We start from the raw sequence: 11,789 nt of genomic DNA on the forward strand, positions 1-11,789 counted from the left end.
GCTTTCTTGCAGAAATGCTAATATTTTGCTTTAATTGACTAATGTCCTGTTCTCTTTTATTTTTTGAATTTGTAAAGTCAACTAAATCAGGAGCAAAAATATGTAAAATTAGGAGCAAAAGTATGCAACGACGGTAACTTTCATAAATCAAGGAAATGAAAAGTAGCAGCAGTAAATTAAACAAAATAATGAAAAAATAGTCTAGAAGTATATCAATAGGTGTACAAAATGTTGAGTTAATATTAGTCTCATTCCCTAGGAATTCAAGATGTCACATATCAAGGCTTGCACTTGAATGAATGATGTGTATATCACATGTATCCCTCAACTATGTATATCATGCTGTGTAGGTGTGCCTATATATTCACGGTCTAAGTGAAACCATAGAGTTGAATTAATCAATGCCATGAAATATTCTCTAGTGCCAAAAGGGAGAGCCAGTATTGATTAAAATTTACTTTTTAGGGGCGCCTGGGTAGCTCAGTCGCTTAGCATAGGCCTCTTGTTTTGGCTCGAGTCATGATCTCACAGTTCATAAGTTCGAGCTCCATGAGACAGTGAGGAGCCTGTTTGGGATTCTGTCTCCCTCTCTCTCTGCCCCTCCCCCGCTCAGTCTCTATTTCTTTTTCTCAAAAAATAAATAAACATTAAAAAAATTTACTTTATAGCACAGGAGAAATTTCACATTGTCAAATTATTCAGTGTTACGCATATACATACTTAAATAGCATACAGAAAAATAATTACTTATGTATCTTTCTGGGAAAAGTACAAATTGTATTTAAACAATTTTTTTAGAATAATTGGTTCATTGGGAAAAAATCAGATACATTAGCATCTAAAGAGTCTAAAATCTCAAATGCCCCTGGATCTGGGTATGACTGTAGCATAAGTGGGTAAAGCTATATCATTCAATAAGAAGCATGATTATTCCAGTTGGTAGCTGGAAAAAAAATGTGCCTCTCCCAGGACATTCAAATTCATTTCTAGAGCCATCTCCTGGCCTTCCCAAGTCTGCTGTCTAGATATGTTCCCCTACCTCCAAGTATGCAATTCCTGAAGCACTGGGTGACCCTGTTTTCTGGAAATGAAATGTAATATTCATATAACTAACATCTACTTATGATATAAAATTCTGTTCTAGTTGTAAGAGTCACAAGTCAAGTCAATGAGCTGTATCTGAAGTGGTAATTAGTTTGCAAACGGAAGTATAAACAGGTAGAACATTAATTATTTTGGTAATTCTCTCCTTACCCCTTTGGTCACTCTCTCCCATTGTTGCACATACCTGTGCAAACACACTCACGCCAATGTATGCATCTTCCCCTCTTACTTCTGAATCCTTTCATCTGGATGTATTTTTTGGCATATAATTACCACATAATCTCTTAACAAATTCATGACGAATATTTTAGAAATAGATTTTACTTGCAGGTGCTGTCATTTGAAATGTTTGATATTAGACGATTGGTTTGATCTTCAGTATGTTTCAGAAACTTTCACCCAAGTTCAAATCATTATTTGCCAAAGTGCTCTAAGCATTGGGACTTCGAAATGGAAAGGAAGCAAGCCTAATGAGTCCTTTTGGGGTTTACAGAAGCAATCAAAAACTTGGAAGGAACAAGAGGCAGTAAACTGATTGATAGTCCCCGAGTACTGTGGCATACAACAGACCCTTGAGGAGCTCACGAGTGTGCATTCTCTCGAATCTGTAGGAGGCTTTCAACAGCTATTTAAATTATATCTCATGTATTCTAGCAAGCAGTGTGGGAAAAGTAATTAATAAATAGCAAGGATAATATGTAAATCTCACTTATACAACACTAGATATCTTACAGTACTTCTGAAGTTAAAGACCGACTTAGTTACCTCTTAAATCTGATTATAGAACAGATTTTTGTCCTGACTAAAGCTAGCTTTTATCCTACTAGATAACATTTTATATGTTTTGCCACATGCCAACATCTACCTCCCAAAGCAGTTATGTCAGCCCCTCCCCCAAAGCTCTCCTACACAAGAACTGAATTAAAGTCCAAAAGTCTCTGGCTCGTAGACATCAGGAAACGGCAGCGATGTTCCCAGTGAATAGACAGCTCAATGGAAAGCAGCTACTATTTTCACAATGTGTCTTGATCAATTTAGGACTTTGGGTCCTGGGAGCCCAGATTCATGCCCATCTGGCAGCGCTGAGAGACACATGCTTAAATATCAGATGTGCAGCGGAGTTAACATTACCACACAGGAACTATGCAGCCGCTCACTCCTGATTTTCACCACTCGCCAAGTGCAACATGTTTCCCAATTTTGCTGCCCAAAACACAGGAAAAGCAGCAAGGAAGAAGGAGACAAGATGGCAATGTAAGAAAGAGCTAATAAAAGAACCAAATGACTCACAAGCAATCTGGCAAGCAGCAATCAGGCCCGTTGCGCCTCTAAGTTCACGACTCTGAAGACAAAAAGCTTTATCTTTCCCTCAACAGAAAACGCCCCACTTAGGTTTCTGTTCCTGAAAGCCAGCAGGCATTACCGCAAAATGCCCCTTACCTTTTCTTGGAATGTCAAGGGAAGAGTTAGGGTGTTGTTATATAATTTCAACCGACTCTGTTCTTGCAAATGTTCTATATTCTCGTATGTGCATAGAAAAAGATGTATTTCTCTTCTTTTAGCACAGTTATTTTATTATGCCAATGGTCCCAGGTGCAAAATTTTACAAATACTACCCTATTTACAAATACTGTAATAACTCTAATCTAGAACTTAAAATATGAAATATCTTTTGTATCTTATGCTAACACACTTACGGAAAAATAGATACCACTTTTATTTTCTTACTGTTTGTGGATATGACATTTGGTAGCAGCTCTTCAGCATTTACTTGAAATGTGAGCCGTGTGGACTGTTGCCAGGGTGAGGTGATTGAAAAGCAAGGCCCCTTTCCTTGAAATTATTCCATAAAGGATTTGATACAGTTTTGAAGTTTCGTTTTCTGTAAGACTCCCCTCATAAGTATAATAAACAAACACAATGCAAAATCCTACAACTATTCAGTAAAGATACACAGACTGGAGTAAACTTGAACCAGTTGCCACATAGTTACAAACTCCCACTGAAAACAAAAGTATGGATGTAAATGTTTTATCAGCTGAGTTACAGACTTTTCTGGGACAAGCCAAGTGCTTTCTTCCATGTCTCGCTCAATAATGGCAAAATATTTCCTACCCATCAAAAGTGAGTTCTGGCTTTGAATAGATGTGACACGTGAAAGATATTACAGGAAACTCTTATATCACAAATATTCCTATAAATCTGAACTTCACATACATACTTATTAAAAGACAAAATATTTCCTTCCTCCCCTTTTTTCTCTCAAAAAATATTTACTAACCTTCTGAGGTGCCACTGTTCCAGGCACCTGAAAGACATCATTGAACAAAGCAGTGGTCCTTGCCCCTATGGAACTTACAATCTAGTCAGTAGACAGACACCTCATGAATACCTGCTGTGTGACCTTGAGGAAGTCACTTAACCTCCCTGTGCTTCAGTTCCCTCATCTGCAAAAAGAGGATATTAATAGCATCTACTTCATAATATTAAATCAATTTGCATGTATAAAGTGCCTTGTACAGAGCAAGTCTTATATGAGCATTAGTTTTTATTACAATTTTGTCTACCTTGTGCCGATGTAAATGTATAAAAAGATGAAAATGTCGAGTTGAGCCATATGAAATTGATATTTTTCTAGGCAATGGTGTACAGTTCAAGTTGTAATTTAAGAGAATGCTTATCTCTGGTTTCACATGAGAGATACCTAAGGGAACTTTTAAAAATACCAATGCCAGGGCTCACCCTCTCCCCAGCCCTGGGTCTATTAAGTCACAATTCTGTGGTGAGAAGCTGGATATCATTTTTTTTAATTACCAGATAACTCCAATGGGCAGCCAGAGATGGGACTCACACCCTGTTTTTCAGACACTTTATTTCATAGCAAGTAGTGAGAACATCAGGACAACATGATGTCAAGGAGAGCAGGAGTGGTCAATGATGCTAAAGGCTGCAGAAAAGTCATATAAAATGCAAATTACATTGTAATCCTTAGGGAGGCATATTCACTCAGGTATTCCTTAACAATAGCTACTGTCTCCGTTGGAACATATAACTACTCTGCCTTTGCTCCTGTCCCTTATGATACTCATAAGTGGTCCAGAGTACAGGAATTAGGTACTTAATTGAGAGAAAATGTTATGAGAAATAAAATGGAAACATTTTTAATTCAACTTCTCCGGTCACCATAGCAGAGCACAAAATCACAGACTCAAACTTTAAAGAAAATTTTTCTAATAGAAAATAAAATATGTTTTAAGTTTTTATTAAGAAGTCTCTGTGTATCACATTTGAAAGTATAAAGCAAGTCGACAGCATATTTTCAAAACCCTACTGCTCAGAAACAAAATTAACTATTACGCTGTGATGCAAGACTTTTCACAGGGCAAGAACATCAGCATCTAGCAGTCTATGAAAAATGTTTTGTAGAATGTTCTGAGTTACTTAATGGAAATATGGTTTTTACACTATAATGGGTTATTCTAAGAAAATCTTTAGGATATAAACTGTTTATCATCAACAATATGGAATCTTTCTCTGAGCCAGATACTGGGAACCTGGAAAATGGTCCCCAAGATATGTCATAAACCTCAGCCAAATACTCACTCTTGCACTCTCCAACATTTTTAACATGAAGATACAATTTTTTAAAGTAAGTTTATAAAATCTATGGAGGATGAGGAAAATTTGGAAGGAATATAATTTGTATAACAGAATAAATAAAGATCTAAATAGGTCTTGACAGATATGAATAACATCCCGTATCTAAGAGGATAAAATAAATTAATAAATAATTGCTTATCTGATGTCTGGCCCATTCTCAATGTTATAGAACCTTGTGCGTACCTTAATCTCAGATACCAGGTTAAAATAATATATTACACATGATAAAATTCCACAGTAGTTTGAAATTGTAAGTGTACCTGCTGTTTTTCCAGAACATTACATTCCAATTCATCCTTATACCTTAGGTCATCTAGCAAAGTGCCTAATATATTGATAAATTCTTGCAGAACTGAACAGATAAATAACTTAATAGGCTACAACAATGACAAACAACAATATATTTTTTAAAGTAAAAGTTATTTAAATATTTATTAAATGGATATCAGGGATATATATATATATATATATATATATACATATATATATATATATATATATATACACACACATATATGTGTGTGTGTGTGTGTGTGTGTGTGTGTGTGTGTGTATAGTATACGGTGTGCCCTTGGCTTCTTGGCTTCAGGAGTAGATTCCGGTGACTCATCACTTACATAAAATACCCAGTGCTCATCCCAACAAGTACCTTCCTCAATGCCCATCACCCATTTTCCCTGCCGCACCACTCCCTTCCACCCTCAGTTTGTTCTCTGTATTAAAAGTCTCTTACGGAACAAACAACAATTTTAAATAGCATGAACATATGGAATGAGTAAATCGGAGAAAGCATAAAATGGATCTGGTGAAAGGGGTATGATAGGTGCCTTCAAATACTTGAGAGATTATCATTTAGAAGAGGGCACAGAACCATTCTTTATAACTTCAAAGTAGTAGAATTAGTTAATGTGTAGTATTTATAAGGCCATAAATGAGAACCTTATATCAAGAGAAGTGAAAAAAATCCTAAAAATCAAAGTTATGGCCATGTATTGTTCTGAGTTTCCTAGCAATGATGTTTTCAAATAAATATTGGTGGTCACTTGCTGTGGAAGGGAACCAGTCATCATTCATTTTTTTCAGTAATGTGCTCTGCTATGTTTTGGGTACAGTGCTGTGTCTAAGGACACAGAGCCTATGGCATAGTTCTGTGCTCAAGAAATACACCATTTAATGGGAGATATAAACAAGTAAATAGGCAATAAGAATCATCTGTGATGAACATGGGAGTGTGCAATAGTGAGAAAACACAGGAAAATAACCTCCTCTTGGGAGAATAGGGAAAAATTCCTTCCCCCAACTCTACAACTTGGAAATTTGACATAAATGATCTTTAATTTCCACGAAACCCTGGTTTGTCTAATTCCACACACTCACCACCTAGGGTATTACTGGAAAAGTGCTGGAAAAGTTAAACTAACTTACTTACTACTTACCTACTTAACTAGTTTGAGGTTTGAAGATATTTTTTTGCCTGAATGATAAGCCTTCAAAACACACTCTTGTCAGTCCTTTCTATGCCCTGCCAGCACTACAGTTCTTATTATATAATACATATATGTGATAAATTTGGCTATTTCTTTGTCTTTAATTATGCCTGTTGGCATATGACAGACAATATTCTGAGAATATAGTAACTTTTTATTTTCTAACCTAGCATCATCTCTGAAACAGCAAAAACTATAACTTCAAAATGACCTTAACGGTGGAACCTGCCCCCTGGGTCGTTCTGGGATTGGGTGTTTGTTGCTTGCATCTCTCCGGGCTAGGACTAGCCGTGAGGTGCAGTGGGGTGGTCTCTAATGGAGTCTGCTTCCACTCATTTGGGAAACTCTTCCCACGGGCTGGGAGGTGGAGATTTTGACCCTACAAGGTTTATACTGAACAGTTCAGGCAGCTTGTCTCCAAGGATGGAAGGATAGGACTGGGAGGCTGTACCCACAATGCAAATGAATTATAAGAGTCTAGGAAAAGCAGAGAGAAGGAAATGAAAAGCAGAGGGGCGGGGATGCTCTGAACCCGCAGCTCTTGATCTGTCAGCCCCAAGATCTTGGAAGCCACAGGTCAGGATGTTGTGTCCGTGGGCTTTAATGTGTAGCTATTTATCACGTTCTGGCCTCCAGCTCCTGGCTCCACCATTCCCCTTCAAGGACCTGGGGCTCTGCCTCCAGGGCTCCCTCCACTGCTCCTTCCCAGCTTCTACCTAACAAGAAGACCAGTGTCTTGGAATTTTTTAAAACATGGAAAATTCTAAGAAATATCTTCTGTGTCCTCTATATAATTCTAAGCTAAAACAACATATTTTACCAAAAATATGAACTGAGAATTAAAATTTTAAAAGCTAGGGCTTTTCTATATATACATTTCACACACAAGTAAAAGGATAAATGAACATATAAAGAGACAGTTGGGGTCAAATTGAAATTTTCTAGATTTAAAAAGAAACCCTTTAAAAAAGGTTTCACAATCTGCCGAATTAGCTTATGCCAAAGACAGATTTCTATGTGAATTTGATTAAATAAAATATTTAAAATAAAAATATTGTCCCTTCTGTAAACTCAAGTTCATTTTTATATGAACTCAAATGGCAATTGCCATATTGCTCTTTAAGCCTCCTTAGATTGTTATAGCATATAAACTAGCTCCTTCATATCTATCACTTGCAAAATTACAATAAATATTTTAGGACACTGAATCAGATAGGTACTCTAATATAATAATTAACTGGACGTTCAGCTATGTCTCTTCCGCAACACTGCAACAGGGGACGTCTTGCAATTCTTTAAAGCATTCAGAACAATCCTGGGGACAGGAGGTGAAAGCTCATGAAGGTATGCTAAATAATCCATTCATTTAGCCCTCTTGTTAATTGGGGCTTAATTTTCACTGGAAAACCTGGAAACTGTTATTGTAAGCTCTGTACACAGATAACTTTAACTCTTGGCAGCATCTTATTTTTTTCAGACGTGTATTCTGACTCAGCATTTTCCTGTTTTTTGTAAGCAATTACTGTGCATCTGGGGGCAAAGTATCCGCTGCTGCATAAAAAAGGGGAAAGAAAAAAACCTGACAGAACATCATCAAAAACCCGAAAAAATGTTAGAAGACCTATGCATAAACAAGATCAAACATATTCCTACTAGGCTACAAAAAAAAATTTTTTTTAAGAAAAAGACAGAAAAAAACAAATCTGCAGCTCTTAGAATAAAAGAGAGTAAAAGCAGAGATACAATACGAAATGAGAGAATTGAAAAAAAAGAGGCTCTGAATATATTAAACTGAAGATGAATAATTAAAAGTACTAGAAGGACAAATCACATTTCACAATAACTAATCAGAATTTAAAAATTAATAATTATCTGTGAGCTTTATAATTAGACTAGATATATTACAGAATTTCAGCTCTGTGTTCACGTGCCTTTTGTTAATGCCCAATTATAATGTAAAATAAGTAAATAATAGGGCATTAAATATACAATACGATGTATATGTACATAATAAATGGAGACATATATGTCAACTATTTTGAATTAGCACCTAATGAATATTCTAGAATACGCAAGTGATTAAGAAAAAGCCAAATTTGCTTTCATAGATTAACAATGCCTCTAAGATGTTATGTGACAAAAAAAGTAAAACCAGCCATACAGTGTCATTCATAGTGATAAAAGAAAGGAGAATTACAGGATCACATAAATATTGAACACAAAAAGTTAAAATACAATATGGAAACATTAATAAAAATATTAACAAAGCAATATCCATTTGCAAACTGCTTTGGGATATACACATTGGGTCTGCACAACAGAATCAAGAATTTTTAATCATCGAATTAAATTGGGACATAAAGTTGGGCAAACAAAAAAGATTTAAAAATATATCCCCAGGGGCGCCTGGGTGGCGCAGTCGGTTAAGCGTCCGACTTCAGCCAGGTCACGATCTCGCGGTCCGTGAGTTCGAGCCCCGCGTCAGGCTCTGGGCTGATGGCTCAGAGCCTGGAGCCTGTTTCCGATTCTGTGTCTCCCTCTCTCTCTGCCCCTCCCCCGTTCATGCTCTGTCTCTCTCTGTTCCAAAAATAAATAAACGTTGAAAAAAAAATAAAAATATATATATATATATATATATATATATATATCCCCAGTAAAAATTCTAAATTATCTGAAATGCCTTTCTATGCGGACTAATGAACATCAATAGCATACTTGCCACATTTATTAATCTTTGTTTTAAACAAACAACACCATGCCGTGTATAAAGAACTCAATTCAAGACTGTTGGGCCTTTCATTTTATCTATCTTTTCTCCAATATTGAATTATATTACAGATTGCAAATTAAGTACCATATGGTAGTACATAATTTTTACTATTTTTATTACAGTAAAACATAAAATAATAGATTCCTGTCTTTCCTATAAAATTATCCAAAGATATAAAAAGATTAGTCTGGACAATGCAACCATGTAATGGCATCCTTTTTAGTTCACTTTTTCAGAATTGTTAGTCTGAATCTTTAAGATTAGCCAAATTATCAAGAACCAAAAAAAAAAAAAAAAAAAAAAAGTTAAAGTCAATTTATACCACCTCCCTCCCAAGGTATTTGTTGATGCTGCTTTTAACATCTTCTCAAACATTTAATTACTTTTAGGCCTTTAGAATGAGTTTGGTCTATTGACCATTAATGAACTAATAATAAAAGAGAAAGATTCTGAAGTTAGGATCTTTCTATATGATTTCTTATTTTTAAAGCAGATTATAATTTAATATAATTTTCTAGAGGCACCTGGGTGGGTCAGTTGGTTGAGCATCCAACTTTTGATTCAGCTCAGGTCATGATCTCAGAGTCGAGCCCTGCTTTGGACTCTTATGGAGCCTGCTTAAAATTCTCTTTCCTTTTGCCCCTCCCCTGCTCATATGTGTGCTCTCTCTCTCTCTCTCGAATACAATAAATAAATAAATAAATAAATAAATAAATAAATAAAATAATTTTCTATAAATATGTAAAGATAGATAGGTGACAGAAACATGCACACTCACCCCCCCAGCACCCTCCCACATACACCCATGCAGATACATGCATGTATAAAAAAAGAGCTCCCAACATATTGATATATATAGATAGGTCTGTACTCATTAATATGAATGTAATCATTACTTTCATATAGAATACAATGATTTTAGTGTATATAATTAATAACATGTAGTATAAAAGAATATTCCCCCCAATTTTATATTTTGTTCTTATATAATTATAATCAGGCCTAATTAGGAAGTGTTGAGCAGTCAATGTACATTCAATAAAGTTAAAATAACTGTGTTAACTTACAAAACATGTATTAAATCTTTTCCTTTGGATACTCTTATATTCATTTGTTATTCATCTCTTCGGTGTAGTTCTTACTTTTGGATTAATATTTAATTTAGAAGTGTCCTTTCACCCTGATTTATGCTCTGTCCCCTCCATGTAATACTAATGTTAGTTTATAACATCAATCCATCCCCCAATGGGCACGATCTCTTAGGGTTCCAGAATTTCCTGGTGTATACATAAGTCAATGGGCTTACTAACTCACAACCCACTTGACATACTTGGTGAGATCCAATTGACCCAATAAAGCAAACTTTCAGTAGCCTTCCAAGTCCTCCTCTTCCAAAATACCATGTTCATCTACTCCCCCTATGGAGCAGAACAAAACAGGTGGGAAGAGAAGACTCTCTTACTTTGTCTTTGAGAAGGTTCTTTGACATTCTATGATCAGACCTAGAGCATCATATATGGAGAGTTCTAAATTATATAAATGCCATATATCAAAGAAGAAAACATATATTCTTTATCTTTACCCTATCATTCCCTAAATTATCATGGTGGTTATATCCTGTCTCAAGACAGCAGGCAACCAGACCTTCTCTTTGACTGTCACATTTTTTTTTAATTTAATGCAGAAGATATTTATCGTGCAATCCAGAATCAATCAAGGTTAGTTGACCTTTAATGATGACACACTGCCAGATGCCTGCCAGAAAATGAGAGAGCGCACAAATTTAACAAGCAGTCTATTTTACAAGTTGGGCGCCCACAGAGCTTGCTTCAAGTCTGACTTAAGCCCCCAAAATTCTTCAAATCTGTTTAAATCTATTTCAAATCCCACAGACTTCAAATGGAAATAGTCTATTTGAACAAAGTTGAAGAAATATGTATATCTTACTGTTAAGTTTGCAAGTGATTATATATATATATATATATATATATATATATATACACACACACATACACACACACACACACACAAAAATCACATATAATCATAGTAACCTTGTGAGGTACTCAGAATAGTTCCCATTTTAAAAACTAAAAAGGTGAAATTCAAAAAAGTCAACTAAGGAGACCAAGATTATTTTTTAATCATCAATATTTATTTGGTTCTCCTCTGTACTAGCCTTGCTTTTGCTGAGCTTACATTCTATGGGAGGAGTCAGTCATTCAACTAATTATTTCATCAAATATTTAATTATGCTTCTGGAAATTGTGATGAGGGCAAGTTCAGGAAGCAGTAAGTACAGCTGGGGGTGGGGGTAATGGTGGGTGGCGGGACTGTAATCAGGACTTCCAAGAAGCTCCTTATATAAATGACTTCCCGCCGCTGACTGATCAAAGTCAAGTTGGGGATTATCTGGATGAAGGGCACCCAGTGCACAGTTCATGCTGACACCTGAGACAGGAAGGGGCAGGACTTGACAAGTGATAGAACAGAGAGCAATTGGAGTAACAGTACTACAGAGTGGTGAGAAAGGCAGCACAGAAAATACAGGGTTTTGCAGACTATATTGAGGACTGTGATCTTAATTCTAATGCTAGTAGGATGTCGTGAACAGTTTTAAGCAGGAAAATTTGCATGTTAAATTTGAATGTTAAAAGCCTCACTGTAGTTACAATGTGGGGTGCGAGGAGACCTCTCAAGAATCTATTATAGTAATTTAGACAAGAGAGTAGTTTCTTGAGTTTGATTGATATCAGAGAAGACAATGG

Source organism: Felis catus, chromosome C1, assembly GCF_018350175.1.
Source record: "Felis catus isolate Fca126 chromosome C1, F.catus_Fca126_mat1.0, whole genome shotgun sequence".
Lineage (NCBI taxonomy): Eukaryota > Metazoa > Chordata > Mammalia > Carnivora > Felidae > Felis > Felis catus.